Source organism: Hemicordylus capensis, chromosome 4 (genome assembly GCF_027244095.1).
Source record: "Hemicordylus capensis ecotype Gifberg chromosome 4, rHemCap1.1.pri, whole genome shotgun sequence".
In the NCBI taxonomy this organism is placed as follows: domain Eukaryota; kingdom Metazoa; phylum Chordata; class Lepidosauria; order Squamata; family Cordylidae; genus Hemicordylus; species Hemicordylus capensis.
The window spans coordinates 157894255-157918489 of NC_069660.1; the positions used below are offsets into that span (position 1 = coordinate 157894255).

At 44.0% G+C, this 24235-nt stretch overlaps 2 long non-coding RNA genes across 2 annotated transcripts; one reads left to right on the forward strand and one right to left on the reverse strand.

Moving 5' to 3' along the window:
- Positions 1–19: 19 nt before the first annotated feature.
- LOC128324763 (uncharacterized) lies at positions 20–11690 on the forward strand. Its single transcript, XR_008307085.1, has 2 exons — positions 20–413; positions 8842–11690. It is a non-coding gene; the product is annotated as an uncharacterized LOC128324763 (long non-coding RNA).
- A 3429-nt stretch (positions 11691–15119) lies between these two features.
- Positions 15120–23875, reverse strand: LOC128324764 (uncharacterized). Its single transcript, XR_008307086.1, has 2 exons — positions 23687–23875; positions 15120–15817 (listed from the first exon to the last, which is right to left on the reverse strand). It is a non-coding gene; the product is annotated as an uncharacterized LOC128324764 (long non-coding RNA).
- Between the last annotated feature and the right edge of the window lie 360 nt (positions 23876–24235).

Genomic DNA, 24235 nt, shown 5'->3' on the forward strand with positions numbered 1-24235 from the left:
CACATGCACATACACACCTCTTCTTTATCCAAGCCTCCCCCGTCCTCCAGCCGCTGATTGGCTGCATGCAAACGAAGCTGTGGGCCCTGTTGGGAATACCAGTCGCTGGGTTCGGTTTCAGCCGCAACTTGAACACCCGCAGGAAAGTAATTCTCTTCTCTCTATCATCCAAACTCTCACAATGCCTCGTCTCAGTAAGTGTATGGAGGTGAACAGAGGGAGTTTGCTCGCCAGCCTGATCGGGTAGAAGAAGTACTTTGCTGAGCCCGGTGTGCCTGGAGGATGTAGGGTCTCAATGCACCTTTTGACATGGGATAAACTCTTTCTGTCTGTATTGCTGTGTCTATTGCTGACTGAAGTGAAGCATTTGACGTTGGAGCAAACAGCTGATGAGATAACAGAACTCGCCTTAGGTGACGAAGAGTATTCCATCCTCAATATCTCCTCTCTTCCTGCTCCACATATCCCTCCCTCTGAGGAAGTTGGGTCCCTTCCTGACCCAAATTTTGCCCTGGTGAACCCAATCTCTTTTACCCATGAACTCAACCCATGCATGTTCATAGGCAGGGACACTGACATTGGACTATGTTCCTATATCCTATATACCTCCACACCGTCCCCTTGACATTTGCCTCGTACCTTTGGTTGCTAACTGCCAGTATTTTTTTGGCCAACTGCTGTGATCTTGGCCAACTGCTGTGATCCCAGGGGCGTAGCTATAATTGAGCGAAAGGGTTCAAAGAACACTCTGGGGGGCCTCCAGAGAGAGGGATGAACACGGCCCCATTTCCCCTAGCTACGCCCCTGTGCAATCCAGATCCATTTCACTTCAGTACTGTTCCGACACTTTAATTAATTAGTTTCTCACAAAAAATTCTCCGTTCTCTCATACCACCAGGCCAGCGTGTGCCAACATGTAACTTAGGAATTACTGCCCAACCTTTCTCTTTATAATACTTTGTGTTCTCCTTTCTCCACACCCTTCTATTTTTTCACCTTTTCTGTTTACCCATTTTCAGGCATTTTTCACACATACATTAAATATGAGAAGGTTGTAGTCTCCACCACCAACTGATCCAAATTTATTGTGAAGTCTGAAAAGAGCCTCCATACCTGCAAGAAGGTTCTCTTTGGGATAGCTGGGATAGCAATAGATTATTATTACCTAGAAAGCAAAGGGTTTAACCTTTACAAGTTTTAACTTTTGCATGTAATTAACTCCTAAAGAAGGGGGGAGGTATCCTTACAACCAGGGATATGTTAATCAAGTTTTGCATTCCAGTATCTTTAGAGATACTTCTTCCAACCCCAGGCTGAGGTTTGGGCAGGCATCCCCCCTTTTCCATCCAGTATAATTAATTTTTATTATGTTTTCCTTATTTTATGTAAGCTTAAAGTAAATTTTTATATACAGTTATTAATTGTAACTCTGTACATCTGAGTTCTTAAAAACCCACAATGCCAACTCTCTCCATATTATAAAGAACCCTGGAAACACAAAGTTTCTTATTGTGAGGAGAGAGCTCTGCATATTCAGTTGTACATACAGGGCTCTTTTCAGACTTTACAATGAACGTGTGTAGATCAAAGGCAGACCTGCTGCTGTGCTGTGGGTGGGACACATGTGGGGGAACATATGTGGGTGGGACACAAATATCATCTGATAAGCACACAAATATAGTCTGAAAAGGGCATATATTGTGATCCAAAGACGCTGTTGGGGATTAGTCTGGATTTGGGAAGAGGGCCTTTCATACTACCATTTTCCTACCAAAAATCACTTCTCCTGAAGTGGTTACTTGCTGCAAAAAGTCACTTTGAGGAGCACTTTTCAACAGCAAAATGGAAGAGGAGGTAAGTGTTAAATCTCTCCTCTCCGAGCACCATAGTCCTGATCTAGATTGGGGCCCCTCACAGCTGCTGTTTTTACACAGAGACACTTCTGGTTTATTTCCTGTGTTAAGCCCCTTTTCCTATCTTTTAAATTCTGTGGGACATTTGAAGGTCTTCATTATTTTTTTCTGATTTGCAGCAGAGTACAATGAACGTGACCATTTTCCTTATAACCATTTTCTGCCCCTTACTTCCACAAAGTCAAGTTTAATGTGCAGCAGGCTGGAAGACACACTTCCAGATTAAATGCCCTTTCTCAGTTGGAAAAACTGTCAGTTCCTACTGGGGTTGGCTGCATTAATAGATTCATTGGTGCGATCAGTCAGTTACATCTTTAATCAGAGATTTAAAACGTGGACTGTTTAGTGATTTGAAAAACTCACTGTTCTGTGAGATGGAGAAGGGAAGTGGCAATGCTGGTAACACCAGTTATGATTTCAGGTGTGAATGGCCTCTCCTCTCACAACAGCAATAGCACTTACATTTATATACCGCTCTATAGCTGGGAGCTCTCTAAGCGGTTTACAATGATTTAGCATATTGCCCCCAACATTCTGGGTACTCATGACTATTAATTCAGCAGATAATATATGTAAGTTGATATACTGGTGATGCAATACGCATAATGGATCTACACCAAATTCTTCTCTCCAGACCTTTTTATTGCATAGGTTAAAGGAAAATTACAAATCTACAAAGAAAGAAGTGAACAGATGTTTCGATGTACAGACATCAGCTTCCGTGTTCCATGTATCACTGTTTAAAATCCACACTCTTATATCCCAGATACTCTCCCTAAGTCCAATCAGGCACCTGATTAGCACTTGAAAAATGGTGTGTGTGTGTGTGTGTGTGTGTGTGTGTGTGTGTGTGTGTGTGTTGATGACGCATAGCTTTGCCTGCTTAACACTAACTCTGACAGAAAAAATGAAGAAAGGGAGGTTGTAAACTTCCTTACCATTGACTCCCCACTGTAACTTGTCTAAATACAATGCTTCCCTTATTTTTCTTTTGAGGGTATACTGTTCAGACTCTGCTTACTTAAAGAGGCATTGTTTTTCCATTGTGTTTATTTTTCATATGGACTGACCATGGCCTTTCTCTATTTATATTATTAATTATTATTATTATTTATTCACACAGTCAGACAGGTGTTATTGACTGGTTTGTTTTATCCAGACATCGAGTCCTTCCCAAGGACCTGGGATGACAGAATTTTATTGTCAATTGTTATAGATATCATCACAGAATATAGGCTGTTCCCAGTAAAGCTGCTTTTTGTAATTGGCTGATGGTGATTTCTGTGGCCCCTATGGTGTTGAGGTGCTCTTCAAGGTCTTTTGGAACTGCACCCAGGGCGCCAATTACCACTGGGATTATTTTGGTCTTTTTCTGCCACAGCCTTTCAATTTCCATTTGTAGATCTTTGTATTTGGTGATTTTTCTATTTCTTTTTCTTCTATTCTGCTATCCCCTGGTATTGCTATGTCGATTATTTTGACTTGTTCTTCTTTCTTCTTGACTACAGTTATATCTGGTGTATTGTGTGGCAGATGTTTGTCTGTTTGTAGTCGGAAGTCCCATAATATTTTTACATCTTCATTTTCTACCACTTTTTCAATTTTATGGTCCCACCGGTTCTTGGCTATAGGTAGCTTGTATTGTTTGCAGATGTTCCAGTGTATCATCCCTGCTACCTTGTCATGCCTTTGTTTGTAGTCAGTCTGTGCGATCTTTTTACAACAGCTGATTAGGTGGTCCACGGTTTCATCTGCTTCTTCACAAAGGCGGCACTTGCTGTTTGTTGTGGATTTTTCGACTTTTGCTCTTATTGCATTTGTTCTTAGTGCCTGTTCTTGTGAAGCCAGTATTAAACCCTCTGTTTCTTTCTTCAAGTTGCCATTCTTAAGCCATTGCCAGGTCTTGGTGATGTCTGATTTTCCACTTATATTGTGCAAATATTGACCATGCAGTGGCTTATTTTTCAATTTTTCCGCTTGGTTCCTGACTTGTTCTTTCTTGTAGGCCTGCTTTGTTTCATTGGTGTTGAATAGTTTCTCGTTCTTGACCATTTTAAGTGCATCTTCTTCACTGTTCTTGATATATTCTTCAGGGCCTCTTTTCTCCTCCTCTACTGTTTGATAGACTTGCAGCATTCCTATTATTATTATGATTACATTTATATCCTGCTCTTCCTCCAAGGAGCCCACAGTGGTGTACTACATACTTTCTCTTTCACAACAACCCTGTGAAGTAGACTAGGCTGAGAGAGAAGTGACTGGCCCAGAGTCACCCAGCTAGTATTATGGCTGAATGGGGATTTGAACTCGGGTCTCCCTGGTCCTAGTCCAGCACTCTAACCACTATACCACGCTGGCTCTCGCTGGCTGGATCTAGCAGATTTTGGCATCTGCTAGGCGTTCTTTGAATCTAGTAACCAAATGTATTCTTGTTTCCCTTGTATAATTTTCACCACATTCTGTACAGGTAATTTTATAATTTCACCTGAGGCCTCTGAAGAGACTGGAGGTGGCTTTCCGTGTTCTACCATCTTCCAGAGTAACCTGAAAGGCACGGCCTCCCTGACAAGTTGAAGACAGATCATCCTGGAGAGAATCTATCTATCTATGTGGTCGCTAAGAGTCGACACCAACTTGAGGGCACTTAATCAATCAATCAATCAATCAATCATCCTTCTCGTATATGGACAGGACTTGGGAGTGGGTAGGATATAAGGGGTACATTAATTATTCTGTTGCTTTAGATGTGTATTTTAAAAAAGAACTTTAGATTTCAGACAAAGAAAAACAGCTAATAAATGTTAAAACAAACAAATCAAACTCTAAAATAAACATGGAAACAATTTTCATTATGTATTAGCTCAAGATACAATTATTTTAAGTCTACAACAAGGAGAGAGCCAGTGTGGTGTAGTGGTTAGAGTGCTGGACTAGGACCGGGGAGACCCAAGTTCATATCCCCATTCAGACAGGATACTTGCTGGGTGACTCTGGGCCAGTCACTTCTCTGTCAGCCTAACCTACTTCACAGGGTTGTTGTGAGGAGAAACTTTATGTAGTACACTGTTCTAGGCTCCTCGGAGGAAGAGCGGGATATAAAATGTAAAAAGAAACAAGGGGGGGGGAGATGATATCACAGCAAAATACTTCATAAGATAACTGGTACATATAATACTACACTTTGGAAATGTAAATGCACAAAACATAGTTGCTTTCATATGTAGAGCTCATGTACAGTAGCCAAGAATTTTTTGAAAATATTTAATCCAGATTTAGAAACTCTGACTGGATTAAAATTGGCACCCGATGCAATAATATTTCTGTTTATACTGGTTATTTATTGGTAATTGATTTCTTATATGATAACTACCATTGGAATACATTATGCAAAGCACTGGATAATGCTGCCGTTCTTTTCCATTGCAGACCAGAAAAACAAAATTATATAAATATGCCGTTTTATCAAAACTGACACCCTATATTAGGGTGAGAGAAGAAAAACAACACAAGAATATATTTGTTGAGAATTTGAATTCATTTACTCTTTATTGGCAGAAAAAGGAGCACATGTTTACAAATAATAAGGCTCACATACAGTATTGGCTGACATCCTGACTAAATTGCTTGACAGAAGTCTCATTGAAATTAATAAGGCAAGTTAGTCATGACAATATTTTTGTAATAATTCAATTCATTGTGAACACTTGCTGTAACAAACATTTCACTTTACAATTAATGTGTATATTTTTATTTTTATATTAATATATATTATGTAAGAGTGTGCATGCATACGGACATATACACACTGTTTATACACAAACAATGCTTTAAAAGCTTTTAAGGATGCTTTTGAGTAGGTTCTTCAACTTTTAGCTTTTGAGGAAGTTGTTCAAATATGAGATTTCAGTGGGAGAGGAGCAGCAAGCTGGGTAGAAAGTGGAATTTTGATACTGGAAGCTGAGGTCTGCTTATGAGGTAGCCTAACTAACCCACATCCTAAACTTCACTGAGTTCCTTCCTGCGGTAACAAGGATGGTACCCACACTTGATGGAACCTCAGTGACTGGACTAGACAATATTAATACATTAATAGGCTTTCAGATACTGAAAATAAAACATTACAAAATTTAGTTAAGCATCAAATACAGTTAAGATCAAATACGGTTAGATGCAAACATTATATTGTATACTGTGACCTGTCAACTGTTACTGGCAAATACTAGAAGCCAAATAGTGATTTGGAATATTAGATTTAGGATTAGAAATTCAGCAAGATGCTCAGAATCAAATATATAGAGGAGGATTTGAAGGAGGATTAACAGGAGTAAATTAGTTTTCCACTCTATGCTGTGATAGTAAGGAGTAATTAAGCACTATTAATTGCCTTCAGATTCATGAGGGACATGGGAATACTTTTATTTCCTGCTGCATTAAAATTTAACATTGAAAAGCAGTTGGCACAAATTCAATTTATTTATCTGACTTCTTATTTCATGAAAGGGTGAGCAGGATGAGCCACAAAACAGCACAGCTGTTCCCAGATCCTTATTCCTGTGTAGTGTTGCAATGGATTGTCATCTCCCCCACCACTTCTTTCCGTGTGTGTGTGTGTGTGTGTGTGTGTGGTGTGTGCGCACGTGCACACACACACCACTTGTATGTTTTATTCTGCTTTATCTTTGTGATGGATTTTAATTATTGTAAGTCACTTTGGGTTTGGCTGAGAAATTGGTAGAAATCTAATAAATAGTGATAGGTGTCATTGGGTTCTAAGCTATGCCTGCTGGCCAGATAAATTAGCCCCATCATACCATCTGACATCCACAGTTACTGTCTCCTCACCATGCAACCAAACCTGTAATACTGCCCTGGGACTTCCTGTCATGGTCCAGACTGTCACAGCTCTCACTCACAGGACGACTCTAAATCAGATGCTAAGGATTCATGTGATAAGGATCTTGACTCCAGACCAGATGCAGAGGTAGCCCTGAAGCTGGAGTTAGTTACCTCAAGAGCTGAGCTCTTTGTGGCAGCACCCTCTGAACCCAAGTCTCCTACAGAGTTGGCCTCTCCCACACCACTGTGCTGCCCAATATTTGCATGCCAGTGTTGGCAACAAGCTAGGTAGGAGCAGGTAGACAACAAGAGTGCCAGACTGCAGAAGAGTGCCCCTTCAAGGCTTTCACATTCCAGACAAGGCAGAGTCGGGTGTTGGGGGTTGGGCAGTGGTACTTGACCTCAGTCTGCCTCTGACTGACATTGAGTCAACTGGCTCCCTTGGACCTCTCCAAAGCCCTGCAGACCAGGTTTGCCTCAACTCACCCTGCAGGCAATCAGGACAGGACATGTTCTGCTGCTCCAGGAAGTGTGAAACACATTCTTGCTGTGGACTGTCCCTGGCATAGAGATCTGAGGAGTTTGTAAATGCCAAGGGCCTCACACTGGGTACTCAAATGTCTTGCTCTCCAGTGTCTCAGCTGTAGGAGGGAGCTACTGAATGCCCTCTGCTACTTTGTAGTGATACTACTTCAAATTACCAGAGGGGGGTATTGCAGCTACCAATGCAGCAGGAATTAATCAGATGACATAAGGAACCAACAGGGTTCCACCATATGCCATAAAGCTGCTGACACTGGTCTGGCTTCTGATTCTGAGCAACATGTTGCAAAGGCACAGACTGATGTTCTTATCCCTGCTCATTCTTAGGACCACTAGCCCTAATATAGTCTAATTAGGACCAAGGGCAGGCAAGTACCTGGGGCAGGAGGCAGACTGAAGGTGGGTAGTTTGGTGGTACAATGATGACCTAATGGTCCCCCTTAGTGCCAAATTGCCAGTCTGAGGCAAGGCTCAGGAAGCTCTGGAAGCTTTTTATCAGCCAGTGGTGCCAGATTAGCCCCCTAGTGTCACCTGACTTCTTAAACTTCTCCTGACTTCTCTTTTGTTGTAAACTGCCCAGAGACGTAAGTTTTGGGTGGTATGGAAATGTTTTACTAAACAAACAAACAAACAAACCAGATGAATAATGGGCTGTGGTGGGAACACCCAGCTGGAATGGAGAATTCCTACTTCTGACCTGGTCAGGGGCGTAACCACCATTGGGCAACCGGACTCAAAGAACCTGGGCCGCCGCCGCCCCCAGGGGCCATGCCTTGCAGCCCCGACACCCTCCCCGCATCTGACGTCAGACCCGAGGGGGCTGGTTTAGCTCCCAAACAGGGCCATGTGGCCCCATTCAGGAGTCAAATGGCCAGTGCTGCATTTGCAGCCTGGCCAGAAGCGGCTCTCCCTGCCTTAAAGGTGGCCAGGAGATGGCCAGCACTGTGTTTGCAGCGCAGCCAGGAGAGGCTCTCCCTGCCTTTAAGACAGGGAGAGCCACTCTTCACCATGCTGTGAATGCAGTGCTGGCCTGAATCTAATTCTTGAACAGGGCTGTGCAGCCTCATTCGGGAGCCAGACCACGCCCACCCCCACCCCCGTGCCTAATGTCAGACACGGGGTCGTGGCTAACCCCCGTTTCTGACGTCAGATGTAGGGGGCAAGCGGGGGTGCGGTGGCGGCCGCACACGGGCCGCTCGGCTACTGGACCTGGTGGTGTGGGGAGCCTCAGTTTGAGCACTGAGATACCTGGCAAATCCCAAGACCAGCTGCACTTCATCTCCTATAATCTGCCCTCTGCTCTTACGACTGACCCAAGCATTACATGTTTAGATGTATTCTTGGACTGATCAAATTTCAAGTTTTAGGTGTATATACATTTATGAGAACCCCACAAGTATGTGTTTCCTTAACCCCGCTCTTTAGTTTTGTTTCCATAGTTGCTCGCTCAGTATTTTTATGACCAGAGATTACCTTCTGATTAGGATGCTCACCTTTGAAATAACTTGTTTGATCATACACCCATAACATCTTTCCTCCTTTCATTTAGAAGAGATTTCTGCTCAATTTTCAGAGGGAGAAGAAAAGGGAAAGAGTAAGAAAAAGAAGAAGAAAGGTGCAGTAAGAGGAGGTGACGGGAAGAGAAGAAACACAGTGCAGACATGCCCATGAAGCCTTATCCAGCTGGCTGCCACCAGTTGGGTACCCCTCACTTTAAAGGCTCCCCAGGGGCAGGGAAGGTGTCAGCAGCTATAAGCCTTTTCATAACAGTGTGCCACTGAGAGTGCCATCTTGTGATGCCAGGCCTTAGAAGACTGAACAGGCAAACCAAACCAATGGCTTCACTTCACTCAGCTAAAAAGGTAATCGTGGTCTCATAGCAACATTATCACAGCATTGCAGGCTGATAGACTGGCATACCTGGCTAGGAAAGGAGTACCAGTATTTCCCTCTGTGCCCTGGCAGCCACTTCTCTCAGGAGCAGCTGTGGGGAACAGCTTCAGGGGAAAGCCCTGGACCTCCAGGGCCAGAAAATGTAAAAATAAGGACGCAGGCAAGAGTTGAAGGAAGGACATAGCTGGTGTTGAACTGCTCCGAAAAGAGGAAGAGCTCCGTTCTGAAAAGCCTCTTATTTCTGCCAGAGTTCTGGCCCCTTGCCAGGGTGCCAGTTATGCAGGACTCGATTGGAGAATAGCCCTGCCTGCCTTTCCAAATCAGGACTGTTGACTGTTATGGATCTGTTAAATGGAACTTATATTTAAACTCTAAAATATAAGTGTCGGGTAGGGCCCGCTGTAACATCCTTAGGAGTCAGCAATGTTGTTATCGAAGCCTTGGGCTAGCTCTTGGCAACCTATTAGCACTTGCTTTAGACAGGAAAAGCCATGTTTGACAGCCTTGAAGGGGCTAGGGGATTGAAGAAGACTTTGCAGCAGCTATATTAAAGCACTTTGCCAGATTGCACCATGAAATTTGCTGAAGGATTTGCAGGCTGAACTGTGTTACTCAGAGGCACCCGATAGGCAGCATTATAGGCCCTGCTGACTGACTTGGCCCCTGCTCAGCTGCAGGGGCAATGTCAGGGGTTGGCCAGATTTGGCACTGGCTGGTGCCAGTGCACCCATAAGAGGGCTCACTCACTGAAACATTCCCTGAACATTCCAAGTTAATTGCAAATAGCCACTTTGGAGGCAATTTTATCCCAAAAATGTAGCAGGAGAAAATATTATCCCCCACCACCATGTGCCCTGGTCCATAGTTGGATTGGTGCCTCCATAATGGTATTCCAAGATAAAAGGACCACCTCTTGTCTGCTTCCTGGTTTAAGCCCATCTGTTAATGACAGAACTGATGTCACATGTTGTCTGACCCCAATTCAGTTGGAGTATGTGAGGGCAGAAGGGGCATGCCAACACAAGGCTCTTTCTCATTGTGCCAAACTAGGACTTGGTGTTACATCTAGACCAAACTTCATCACACCTTTTCCAACGTGCATAACTTCCATCTTAACAGGAAGGACCTTCTGGGTGGTTGCCTAAAGCTAATCAAACAAGAGCAACTGAAGCTGGCAGAACTGAAAAAGGATATTTATATGGATGAGTTCAGATGTATGGTGGCACCTAAGGTTGCCGCTGCCCTGGGAGTGCATGCTTCCCCGCCCCATCTCTGTGCAGGCTTCTACTTCTGATCCAGCTTCCAATATGCTGAGGTTGGGTGTGTTGTCCAAACTCACCAATCTCCTTCCCTACTTCCCTCAGGGAACCTAGTACCTTACTTCAAAACTAAGTTATACATGTCAGGTTCTCTGAGGGAAGTAGGACGAGATTGGTGAGTTCAGATGACAGTCTCAGCATATCTGAATCTGGAATGGGGGTGGAGGCTTATGCATGCTCCTGGGGTGGCAGCAACCTCAGGTGCTGCTGTGCAACTGAACCCAACCCATCCATAAAGATGTAAATGGCACATAAACACTGCACATCAGAATACATTAATGAAGGGTTGTATTAATTTACGCAGGAAAAAAAGTGTTGTCATTACAATGCAGTATTTATTGTAAATGAGTATTTGTAAGGGCAAAAGTAAGGGCAAATTATCTTAATCATACTTAGCACTATGGTGAGGTTTATGATGCCATCAGCTCATGGTGCTTCAAACCAGTGTGGCTTTGCTGTAACTTAAGTGTGTTTTATCTGTTGCCATACCTACCTAAAAGGCAGAAATGCCTATCTTAGATAATACGGAGCTATAATAATTATTAGGTATAACTGCCCTGTTTCCCTCTGTATTTAATTAAAGTAATTATTATTTTCAAGACCCATGATTATATAATGTTGCAATGAGCTGCACACAGCCTCACTGACACAAAAATCATTAGACTGTTTGTTGTTTGCCAGATTACAAGGCAGCAACAACCCATAATGTGTGAGAATGTCCCTGGTTTATTTATATTTCCTGATGGGTTCCCACCCCCCTCAACACTGCGTTGACATTCTTTTGCTTCCTTGCTTCTAGGGAGTCATGTAACTGGATCTCTCCAGTCCTTCCAGATGGCAATTATAATCCAATTTAAGTTTGATTTTGCTCCACTCTTTGACTTTGTTTTAAAGGAATGTGCACCTTTATGAAGTCATCCTCACTATTGATGGATAAAATCACAATTTTTAATTCTTTCTTTGAAAACCTATGCTAGGGAGATATTTGTGTAACTCAAAAAGCTTCTTCCAGTAATATGAATATTAATTGATCCAGTAAATACTGTAATAATTTAAAGTTTTTAAAATTAAAAAAGTTACACTTGATATAGCTAACATTCTCTGCTGATAGAATCTGGAACTAAGCTCTCCTTTTAAAATGTTTCAGCGGCAGTATGTATTAAAATCTGTTAGATTTTCTACTAGACCTGCACCTTTAAGTTTATCTCTTGAAGACTCTGTTGTGTGTTCAGTGATACCCCACTCTGTTTCACCATCTTGGAATTAGTGAGTGTGATAATTGTTGGCACTGTCAAGAATCCGGTGCTAATCTTGTCCGTATGTTCTGAGATGCACCATAGTGGCACAAATTTGGCAGAACATGGAGGCTAGTATTAACCTCATCATGCCCGTTTCATTAAACATTCAATACACAATTTAATCCTACACTATGAGCATTTCCCAGACCTTAAGGGCTTTGGATCTATAGTGCTGCATTAGTAGTGGAGAGGATAATTTTACAGTTTTGGAAGCCTCAAATATCTCCTGCTGTGGATGAATGGCTCAGTGATATGCTCAATCTCAATATGTCCAATCTCTGTGCTACAGTGCGGGCAGACACATTGTTAGGTACATAAAAGATCCTAGGCCCACAGCTCCTGGCTCAGGCCCACAGCTTTCCCACATTTTGATGATTAAACCCTTTCATGCTTTCGAAAGGAATCCATCACTCTCTTCCAGTTTTTGAAGCCATTAATCCTTGTTCTATCTGATGTGTTTTGGCCAGGGGTGTTACTAGGGTCCCTGATCCATCCATTTGCTTTATTTGAAATGTCCCTCATCTTTGCAATGACATGTTCTAAGAACATGGGCCCTCTTGAGAAAAAGGACCACCAAGCCCCATTTACTGGCTGCCTGTCCCCTCGTGCTTCTCTGCCATCTCTCTCCTGGGCCTCACTTCCTACTCTTCACTCCCCTGCTGCTTCTGCAGAGGCTCCACTAAACATGCAGTAACTGCAAGGCACAGCATGCTTGCTAAGATTTACCTACTGCTGCCATCTCTGTATAGTGATACAAGGGCCAAGCAATGGGCTGAAACATCATTATACAGCAACATGGCCAGTAAATCATAGCAAGCAAGCCATTGCTTGTGGCTACTGCATCTGGAGCCACAGTGGAGGTGGCAGGGAAGGAGGAAGTGGGGCCTAGGGAGAAATGTGGCACCAGCAAGTGAGCAGGGAGGAGAAGACAGGTGAGCAGTGGGAGTGGCTGCAGTGGCTGTGGCAGGCCAAATATTTGAACACAGGCCGCCGTCAGTATTGCTATGCCACTGTTTGGCAGCCTTCCAACTCTGTAAAATTTGGGGAGTGGGGGTTTACTGTGCATTAGTATCTCATCCCTCAACCTCTCCCTGTTCCCCCGCCGCACTAACTTTGCTTCTGCACAATTTTTTCAACAGTCTTTAAAGGGGTTGACAGCACTTTTATCATCATACATATGTTCATTATAGCCTCCTAGGTCACTGCCACGGCCTACTCCATTGATCTTGACAGCTGTGCTGCTGCTGGGTACAATGGCTACCTGCCACCCCCTCCATGGAGCCCAGTGCCAAAAAAAGCCAGCCCTGTGCACCACCACCCAAAGGTGCAGCTAGGAAATTTTGGACCCTGGACCTAATGAGCTTATAGGGGCCCCCTGCAAAATAAGCATCCTTTCCGTATATATACATTTCACCACAAACCCACAGGTCTGAGCCAGAGTGCATGGGGTGGTGGTGGTGGTGAAGACTACACAACCCCCAAAGGATCCATACATCTTCTTTATCATTTACCATAAACCCACAGTTCTGGGCCAGAGTGCATTTGCCCCCCACCCCATGACTATGCAAGTCCCAATGGATTCACACTTGACCATTCACTAACTAAGTGAGACACAACATGTGTCCCTGGCTCTGCAGTTCAAACAGAAAGCCCTTATGAACATACAGTGCATTTGTAAGGGAAATAAATTAAAACCACAACACATGCCCCTTTCTTCATAGTTCCCATGCATATCTTTTGGATCACAAAGCACCTTAAGCAAAGTTGTTTATTCAGATGTAACAGTTAGTTCCACTTTCACTAGAGGTGAAATACTCTATGAACAGAGATAACTCCTTCTGGCCAGGGGCGTAGAAAGGTTGGAGTGGGCCCAGAGACAAGATTTTAAAATGCCCCCCCCCCCAGTGAAGCTCAGCTCAGCTCATGAAATCTTAAATGAGGCTGAACAGTGGTAACAAAAAGCTCATCCTAAGTTATTTTAAAAAATATTTTGTAAATTGTGGACGATGCAAGTCATTTAATGGTACTAGAGAAAGACATGCTGTTCTGGTAGCTCTGGATCTTAACACTCACATCAATTTCGGAGGATGAATACAAGGCGTCAGTCATGTGATGCCTCTGGGGGGGCCCCAAGGCAGTGGGCCCCCAGACAACTGTCTCCCCTTGCCTTATTATAGTTAGGCCACTGCTTCTGGCAGTTTTACTGCAGCAGGAAAAAATTCACTACAAATCACAGGATTGACTGAATCCTTGAAATAAAAATAAACAGAGTCCTGCCATCTTGAACTACATATGTGCCAAATTTCAGAATTTAAGCCCAACCATTCTGGAAATGTAAAAGGTGGCAAAAAGGTGTCATGTTGCACTTTTTAAATGAAGGCAAAGGGGAGAATCCTTCACATAGGAGTAGAATGATGGTCCAAGTTAGAGAGATGTACATGAACAGCTCGTGCACAGGCTGGCAGGATGGGGAGTGGGTTCCCTTAAGGAGCTGGTAAGGAGCTCCTTACCTGCTCTTCCCCACCCCACCACTTTTCTGCCAGCAGCATTCACCCTAGCAATGGCTGCGTGGAGCTGCAGTGCTGTTCCCTGCAGCCTCCGTGTGGCGTTAGCACACACATGGCTGGCACAACTGCCTATAGTTTGCTACCTATCCTGCTGAGCAGGTAGGTGCAATACCACTCTCTGGCCAACCACAGTGGTGGCACTGAAGAGCAGTAAAAGACAAGCCAGCTGCTCCCTCCTCTGGTAAGCTATCTCAGTGTTGCTGAGAGTAAAGTCCATGGGTCCTGATGCCAGAAATCCCCTGCTTGAGACCCTCTGACGCCTAAAAGATTGGATTAGAGATCACACATTCCAGTTCTGAATTTGGCGCTGGCTGACCCTGAAAGAATACTACCAGTTAATAATGCAGAAGGCAGCATTTTCAGGGAAAATTGTAGTGCTGATCACTGGACTGTAATGAACATATGATTCCTGGTTGCCAGGAAACTGCCGTTTCTCTCTGTTACTGTCAGTGAAAGATGACAATGGCGGTAATTATTGTTGTTATTTTGGGAACAATGTAAACAAACGCAAATATTTTAAAAGGGCTGACCTTGCAAGTTTGAGAGATTCAGTAGCATATGTATTTAGTAAAAAGATGCTCCAGACATTGGAGATGCCAGGGCTTCATTTTTCTGTGTTCAGCTGTTCTTCTGACCTGAGAGGTCCATGCTGCCAGAATGAGTGGGGAATTCATTCAGGCAACTCCCATTTATAGCCACGCAAGCAACATGCCTGACATTCCTTATATGTAAGAAGCAAAAACAGTCCTGTTTACACATCCAACATTTTATTAACCATCCAGATTCACAAGAAACCTTTGTGTATAGAGTGTGGGCAGCCCATTGCAAGGACCACACAGTGCTTATTCTTATCATTGATACAGTGCCATAGAAAAGTGGTCTCAATCTGATATTAACAATTTCAATATATGCTATAGCAACACCTTCTTTAACAACATCTTTATAATGCCTTTTCCATATTTATTCTCCATATTTCAAAATCTCCAAAATATTGATGTAAATGATAAGGCTCATAATTTTGGACGAATGCCAAAGAAGATTCATTTGGTGCTAACTTCTTTCTAAGGTTGGCCCATGTATCCAAGAAAGTAGTCAATAGAAGTTATCCTTTACATAATATTTATCTATCTTAGACCACTTTATCCATATGTAAGATTCTTCTTCCACAGTATAGCTCAACATCAGAGGGGCTGGAGAAAGAACCAGGCTCCATAAAAGATGCCAGGAGAAGGAGGGATGCTGCCTGACTCTCCTCCCCTCTCCCTTTTGAGAGGATTCATTCGCTTGAAGCTGAGAGGAGTTCTTTGATCAGGAGCCAGTAGTGTGCCAGAGAGTCAGGGAACTGGGACGGAGAGAGCAAAGAGTGAGCTGTCACCCAGCCAATGGGCCTTCCTCCCTTGAGGACCCAGGGACGTTTGTCCTTGCCCCCTGTTCATTACAGCACTACACTGCGGATAAGAAAAACAAAGTGATGGAGGGCCAAGAGGAAGGAGGGAGAAAATGTGGCAACACCCTTACACATAAGCTCTGAGAGGTTCTCAAAATGCTGTACTTGAGTACAGGCTGTATAGCCCTGAGAAGCAGGGCTGGAAGTCCTGCCACAGCCCATCACTCACTGATCCGGTTCAAATGTAACAGGAAACTGGAGGTCCCTTCACCTCCGGTTTCCTAACCTGAAAGTCGGGGAAATGGAGTTTGCAGGGGAAAGTGACCTGCGATTTCCCTCACCAAACTCCACTCTGAGCCTTCAGTCAGAGTGGAGTTTTGCCGCCACAAACGCAATTTCTGTGGTGCCATTGTTACATCCGAACTCTGGTACCGCAGTTTTGGCCCCATGGAATCTGAGTTGAGGGAGGCAACTTCTCCCCCTCTACGGCCTGATTGGTTGTGCAGTGTCCTTCAGGAAAGAAAGAAGCTCGCACAACCAGCTACCCCACCTCTCTGCAGCCTCACTGACTGCAGAGAGGCAGATCTCCCCAACATCCAAATGTGGATGGGAGAGTGCGGCAGCGGGGGGGGGGGGACAGAACCGCAGGTCCATTGAACTCGTGGTTTTGTGTTACATCTGAGCTGGGCCTCTGCCCCATGCTCACCACTCACGGATATGCTTGGGTGCCCAAGTCTCCTGATCACAGAGGTGCCCTACCATTACAAATCCAACTTTTGCCTCTTCAGACGAACACCAGCAAATCTGTGAGTGGTGGGCAGGAGGCAGTGGTTGATGGGGAGGGATGCAACTTCTAGCTCCCCTTTTCACTGCTGTATGCAAGTATAATGTTTTGATGATAATGTCTTTAGGGATATACTGTAGATAAGGTGTATGAGTCTCATATGCTTTGAGAAGGTCTAACTGTCATAATTTTTCTAGCATTATAGGAGATACATTTTTCTTATGAAGTTTCTCTAATCTCTGCTCCATTTTGTTGATTTCTATATTTTATTCAAATATGTATACTAAGTAATCTGCATTTATATGTTTTAACAGCTTCCCATACAGAAATATTAGACACTAGCTTAACCTGCACAGAGCATCTGCGTGCTAGTACTTGATTGCTCCCCTCACCCCCTGCCAAAGTGCCCCCTCACCTCAGAGATCTCTCCACCCTCACCTGAGCCGCACTCCCGCTCCATCCCGTTGCTTCCATCCCCCTCACCCCTCTTGGTCACTCCTTCATCCCTTTATTCCATTCCCCTCATCCTTCTTGATCACAGCTGCAGTGTTGCTGGCACCTATTGGCCATGCTTCAGCCCCCTATCCCCATAAACCTCCCCACCCTCACCCAAGCCCTACTCCTCCCCACAGGAGCAGCAGCAGCGGTTGACCTAGCCCTTCCTTGCTGCCATCACAGCCATGGCAGCTCATTCCCCTCAGGCTGCTGTCAGGCCCAGGTCCATCCTTTGCCTTCCTGCTTCCCTCTGCCAGTGGCCTCAGTAGCCCCAAACAGAAGCAGTGGTTGACTAGGCCCTTCCTTGCTGCTGCTGCTGCTGCTGCTGCCACCACCATGGCCACTCATCCCCCTCAGGCCACTGACAGGCAGGGGACCTTCCCTCACTCTTCCTTCCTTCTCTCTCTCTCTCTCTCTCCCCTCCTTTCTTTTTCTCTCTTTAGATCTTAGCCACTTGCTCTTCCCCTCTGTCTTTCTTCCCCTCCCTTATTTTTTTCTTTCTCTCTCCCTTCCTGAGTTAACAGTTCTTGTTCATCTTGTTTCCTCATCTAATTCACAGAATGGCCGCCTCCTTCAGGAGCTCCTGCTGAAGGCTCTTTCCTCCCTCACGACCCATCTCACTATCCATCTATATATCTATATATATTCCTCAAGAACATCTTCTGAATGGTAACAGTTGCAGTCCAACTGACCTTAACCATCACAGGCTCCTCCTCCCTATCTACATATGGAATCCCCACTGCCCAATCAGATGCTTCTGCTCGCAAACTCTCGCAGGAGCTGCCACACACAGGATTAGCCACGGGTACACCTTAGAGAATTAGATAGATAGATAGATAGACAGACAGACAGATGTGTGTTGATATTTATTTATCACAGAAGACCTGTATTTCTGTATGTATTTTCTGTAATAACACTTTATCTCTTTATTTTCGATTTTGTTTAATTCCCAAGATCTGTGTGCAAGTTCAGAAGAAAGCTGGCACTCAGTATAAATTGGATTATGATTTACATATAATGAGCTTTATATTTCTGCCTGAGAAATTTTACTAATAAATTGAGGGGAAAGCAAAAACAACTATTTGCAAGTAGTTATTATTTACCCAGGGCAGTGGGGGTGGGGGGATGTCTTTCATTTGGATACTGAATCCTCCATATGTCCCTCAACTGAAAATATTTAATTCCTTCTTTTAAAGAATGGTTAAAGAATTTGTATTCCTTAAACTGGAAAAGATAGCTTGGAGGTTCCTATCTGGCAAAGTAATTTCTAAGACACAGGGATGTTTTACAATTTGTGTATGTTTTTGCTTCCCATCTGCTGCTCAGTCTGTACATTTGTAAATAAACCTGGCTTCTTTTCCACCATCTTCCCCTTGCTGATACTATTGGTTGGATCCTCTAGCTGGTCCATGTGTTTGAACTTTCCTACATTAAAACCTGACCACTCTCCCTGACCCCTGGTGATCTTTTGGCATGTTTAATGAACTATCTTGGCTCCCCAACATGACTGCAGCTTTCCAGCTCCAGCTTAGAAGGAATTATCCTTGAAGAAAGTCTACATGCAAGAGGCTTAGATGGGATTCTCCTTGAGGAAAGCTCACAGTTTGTTCAAAATAGTCTCATGGCTATCAACCATGATGGAGCTTAATAATCTCAAATTGAACACGACATTTATAAATACAAGACAAAACTCTGTCTCCAAGCTTAGAATCTAAATGAACAGATGCAAAAAGAAAAAGGAAGGAAGGAAAGATGGAAGGAAGGGAGAGACAATGGAAGAAGAGAGACAATCACAGCAAATTAGGGAAGACTTGGGAGAATAAGTGTCACGAGTGAGAATAAATGTCACAAGCTGAGCTTCTTAAAAGGTGGGATGTACTGAATGATAAGAAAGTCTGAGGGCAAATATTTTGAAATAAAAGATGCTGCCCAAAAAAATGGACAAAAGGAAAAGACAGTAGATGTAATCCTTGGCCTAACTAAAACTTTGGTGCTACAAGACCATCTTAATTATGATCCAGAATTCTGTGAGACCCATATGTTCATATTGGCTGCAGTAGGCTCCTTAATTGATGGGCCAATTTACACATTACCTACTTTAAAAAAAAAGATATGCATCAGAAGAGTGAGCGTGTGCGTGTGTGTGCATAAATGAAACTAGTGAGCTCTGTGTGTGGCCAAATACCTTGGGATATTTTGAAGCAGTGTGCAACTTTGTGTGTATGCAGGTATTGCCTGCAAATGGGTGCTGAAGGCTCTACCCCCTACTCCAGTTGCTCTTCTTTGCCTGGTCCTGCAGGGCTGAGCTGGCGAGAAGAGGGAGAAATTGAAGCAGTTATGATAGAAGGGAGGGAGCTACTGAGGGGAAGAAGAGGCTTTAGAGATTTTACAGACTTAAGAAAGAGAGGGAATCTTGCTACTTTCCATGCTGACACCTAAAGTTAACCAGTCTAAGAGCACAAATCTTTTACTTGCAGCCAACCAAGTAGACTATGAATAGCCAGCTGCTAAGCACTCTGTGAATGATGGAGATTCTGACTGATACAAGTAAACAGCTGTATAGATTGGAGGAAAACATGGGCTGGTGATTGTCCCCCACTTCTTTTTAAAGTACCTCAGGGTTGGGCTTGCCTACTTTTAGCTCCACCTACCATTAGCTACAGGAATTGATGGAACAGCTATAGAAATATGGCAAGCAACAAAAGAAGAATCAGTCAAGGCTCTAACCAAACTATGCCAGCAAATCTGGAAAACAACACAGTGGCCAACAGATTGGAAGAGGTCAGTCTACATACCCATAGTATCGAATATGTCGTGGGATATCCTTAGGGAAATGGGTGTCCCAGAACATCTCATTGTTCTAATGAGAAACCTATACACAGGACAGGAAGCCACAGTCCAGATGGAACATGGGGAAACAGACTAGTTCCAGATCAGCAAAGGAATAAGACAAGGCTGTATACTTTCTCTTTACACATTCAACTTATATGCTGAACATATACTGAGAGAAGCTGGATTGGAAGAACATAAGCGTGTCTTTAAAGTTGGAGGAAGAAACATCAATAACTTTTGCTACGCTGATGACACCACTCTGATAGCCGAGAATGCAGATGATCTGCAAGCTCTAGTAATGAAACTCAAGGAGCACAGTGAAAAAATGGGACTACAACTAAATGTATAGAAGACTAAACTAATGACAACGGGTACAGTAACCAGCCTGAGAATTAATAATGAAGACATTGAAGTGGTGGGTGGCTTCTGCTTTTTTAGGATTGACCATCAATAGTAAAGGATCCAGCAGTCAAGAGATATGCCGCAGACTAGCACTTGGTAGGGTTGCAATGAAGGCCTTGGAGAGGATATTTAGATGCTGTGACATGTCTATACCTACAAAGATTAGAATCATTTGGACAATGTTTTCCCCTGTGACACTCTATGGATGTGAAAGCTGGATTTTGAAGAAGCAAGATAGAAAAAGCATTGATGCTTTTGAACTTTGGTGCTGGAGAAGCCTTTTGAGGATACCATGGACAGCCAGGAAAACAAACAAATGGATCCTAGGACAAATCAATCCAGAATTTTCACTCGGGGCACAAACTCTCATACACACATTAATCGAAAACCCAGCTCCTTTGAAAAGTCTATAATGCTGGCAAACATTGAAGGAAAGAGAAGAGGATGACCAACTGCAAGTTGGATTGACTTGATAACAACAATGAATGCACCACTGAGAGAGCTTAAAGGCCAAGTTGAAGACAGATCATCCTGGAGAGAATCTATCTATGTGGTCGCTAAGAGTCAACACCGACTTGATGGCACTTAATCAAAAAACCATTAGCCTCATTTGTTGTCACCCCCATCTCCACCTACCATTAGCTGCCCTGCACTCTGCCCCACCAGCCCCAATGGGCTCCAGCCACCACTAATATACCACTCTGAAAATGTAAACCGCAAGCAACAAGTGAAAGTTAACTTGTCTTTGCAAACACATATATAATACATGTAGACTCATTAGGGAGCCACCATTGGCAGTGGCTCACTGTCAAAGATACTTTCAATGGCAAATCTTGATTTGCCACTGCAAAATGTGTGAAAGGTTTTGTGGGGGTGGGTTATTTGGGGGACAGGGGAAGACACACTCAGCATGAGATGATGCACAGAAAACTGTGCACTTTGTGAATTAAACCCTTTCAAAAAAAAAAAGACCATAAGAGCCGTGTTCCCTCTCAGGCAGGGATACTCAATGTTGGGCCCCCAGATGTTCTTGGACTTCAACTCCCAGAATCCCCAGCCAAAGGCCACTGCAGCTGAGGATGCTGGGAGTTGAAGTCCAAAAATATCTGGGGGCCCAACGTTGAGGATCCCTGGGACTCCCAGATGTTGACTACAACTTCCAGAATCCCAAGCTGCAGTGGCTTTTGCATGGGGATTATGGGAGTTGTAGTCAACAACATCCGGAAATCTCTGTTAGAGGGAACACTACTTAAGAGGTCTCTTCCAATAGACTTGTACGCACACACACGAGTGCGTGCAGTATGATTTTGCTGTTGCTTAGACATAGTTCACGAATACATGTAATCACTTGGTTTTTCATTGTTTGATTGTTTAGTCCTGGATGATTTACAACTGCATGTGTGAACTGACTCCACTGAAAGACACCCCCTGCTAATTGAGCAAAGAGGCACAAAGAGGCACCTTTTAAAAGTGGTGATCTTCTTTATTGAGCAGAGGGAGAGAAACCGGCCCTATCCATTCCAGCACAGCACCCCTCCAGTGGCTGTTGCTGGTGTCTATCTTATGTTTCTTTTTTAGATTGTGAGCCTTTTGGGGGAAGAGAGCCATTTTATTTATTTGTTTGTGCATATCTATGTAAACCACTTTGGGAACTTTGGTTGAGAAGTGATATATAAATATTCATTGTATTCATATTGTGTTTGGGGTGATGTGGGGTGCCACGAAAGTCCAGTCTGTGATGTTGCACTTTCAGTGGTTAATTTTGAAAAGGAAGGAACTTAAGCAGTGCTGTAGTTTTAAGATTACCAACTGAATGCGTGAATCAGCCCTTAGACAGCAGTTCTGCTTGTTTGGAGCTTCAAGAGAATCACAAGACCAGCTCCAAGTCAAGCTCAGTGAAAAACAGAGCCATTTCTGGAATCTTTCTGTTCATTAGTCTGCTGGGGAGCCAGTCATCAATATTACTCATTCAGCAAGACATTTGCAGACACAGCGTGACTTGACAATCAGGAAACCAAGATCTGCTATTTCCAAGGGAAAATGAATACCCACTTTGAACTAGGACAGAGGCCGATTTGCAATGCAACTGGTGGCAGAGAGGGTTAAATATTTAAAAGCCAAGTCACTGCCATAACTGCTGCCATCCTCCTTCATCTCTTGCCAACTGTCTGCAGGATATATACTCTGACACTGAATTTCTATCTCACAAAAGAGGCTGCAGTGTGGCTTTGAAACTCATAGCTGTTTGCTCTTTCAAGCTTCCTTTCCAAAAGCTTGGGGGAAGAAAGGGCCATGCTCCCTACTGGATGCTGAGGTCAAACTCCCATTGACTTCCAGAGTGCATGTCTGAATTCTAATAAAGGGGTTACATGCACAAGCCTTTATCTGACCAAGTGGACTCTGGCTTCTGAAAGTTAATGGTGCAACATATTAGTCTAAGGTAAAACTGGGATCTTTTGTTTTTAAAACAAGAGACATACATGGCTACTCCTCTGGAATATATAAGACAGACACCTGGACATGTTATGTTTTCTCTTATGGCTAAGTGGTAGGAGGAAGTCACATATTTTATGTCTTCAGCACCTTATCAACTCTGGGCCATAGATAGCCCAGCATGCAGGGAGCTAAAGTGTAAGTCCTGGCAAAACTGGAAACAGAAGTCAGTAAATGATTGAGATATCACTGGAAGGCCAATTTGAAAACAGATTCAATAGCAGACCTAGCTCAGAGTCAGTGTATGCTTTTCACTGGAGAGCACCTGAACGTTGGTCCATCCTTTACCATCATTGCTCTCCAGGAGCAATGCATCATGAACACTTCTCCCATCACAGCTTCAACAGCCCCTGCTGAAGTGGTACTGTGGAGTCCTTCCAAAGGCCTGGCCTCATACTCAGAATGTAAAAATAGCAAGGATGCCACACAGAGTGCTTCTCTGAGGACCCCATGTTGAACGTTTGTAATTGCAAAAGAGACCACCTGAGTAGGGAATCAAATTTACAGTCAAGGAGCTTTTCTTCCTGGAGGCTTACTATGAATAGCTGTCCTCACAGAGCGTCTCAATATTATCAGGAGACCACATCCGAAAATGATGCTGTTGCAAAGGCTGAAGGCCACGTTGCACCTACGAGAACAAGTGCAAATGTATTGTGAAGGTGAAAACAAGCACAACTACCCTGGAGAAAAGACCGAGGAGCCGAGAAGTTATTTTTAGCATCTCACTTTCCAAGTTTCAGAGAGGGAATCATAGTAGTCTGCTGTAGGGAAAACAACAAAGAGCCCTGGAGCACCACAAAGGCTAGCAAATATATTTTAGCAGAAAGTGAATGCATTCACATGGCAAAAATTCCATCCCGAACCTAATCCATTTTGGATATGGAAAGCATGAATGAGTAGTGTGTAATGGGGATGCTACCTTACCTGGTTGCCTGCGTGGCCTTGTGGAGTCCAGCAGAGAGCATGGCACCCCTCCATTGGGGCTTCTGTCTTCCCCTGAAGGGAGTGGGGGTGAAATGTTTCTGGGTCAGGTCCTGGTGAGCTTGAGCAAACAAGGCTGGGAGAGCTGCAGGGAACAACTCCAGTGGGGCAGCCATGTTGGGTGTGGCAGGAAGTGGGCGGAGCTTGGAGTAGACTTTAAGCTCTGTACTGGGGCATTTAAAGCCAAGGCAGACAAGAATGAGGGCTGCTTTTGAGCATAGGAGTTGGAAGTAGGGATGTGCACATAACCAGTTCTGTGCATTCCCAGGAAGTGGGGGGTAGCTTTAAGGTGCAAGGAGGGTGTCCTGACCTCCCCTGCCACGTTTCTCCCTCTGGTGCTGCTTCCAAAACCGCTGTCACAGGGCGGTTGTACACCCTCTTGCCGCCCTGGTCAGTGTAATACCAGAAGTGGCCAGCACGTGTCCGGTATTATGCTGACCTGTGTGTAGGGATGTGCACAAACCAGGCAGTTTGAAGTTCGGGGGGTGGGGG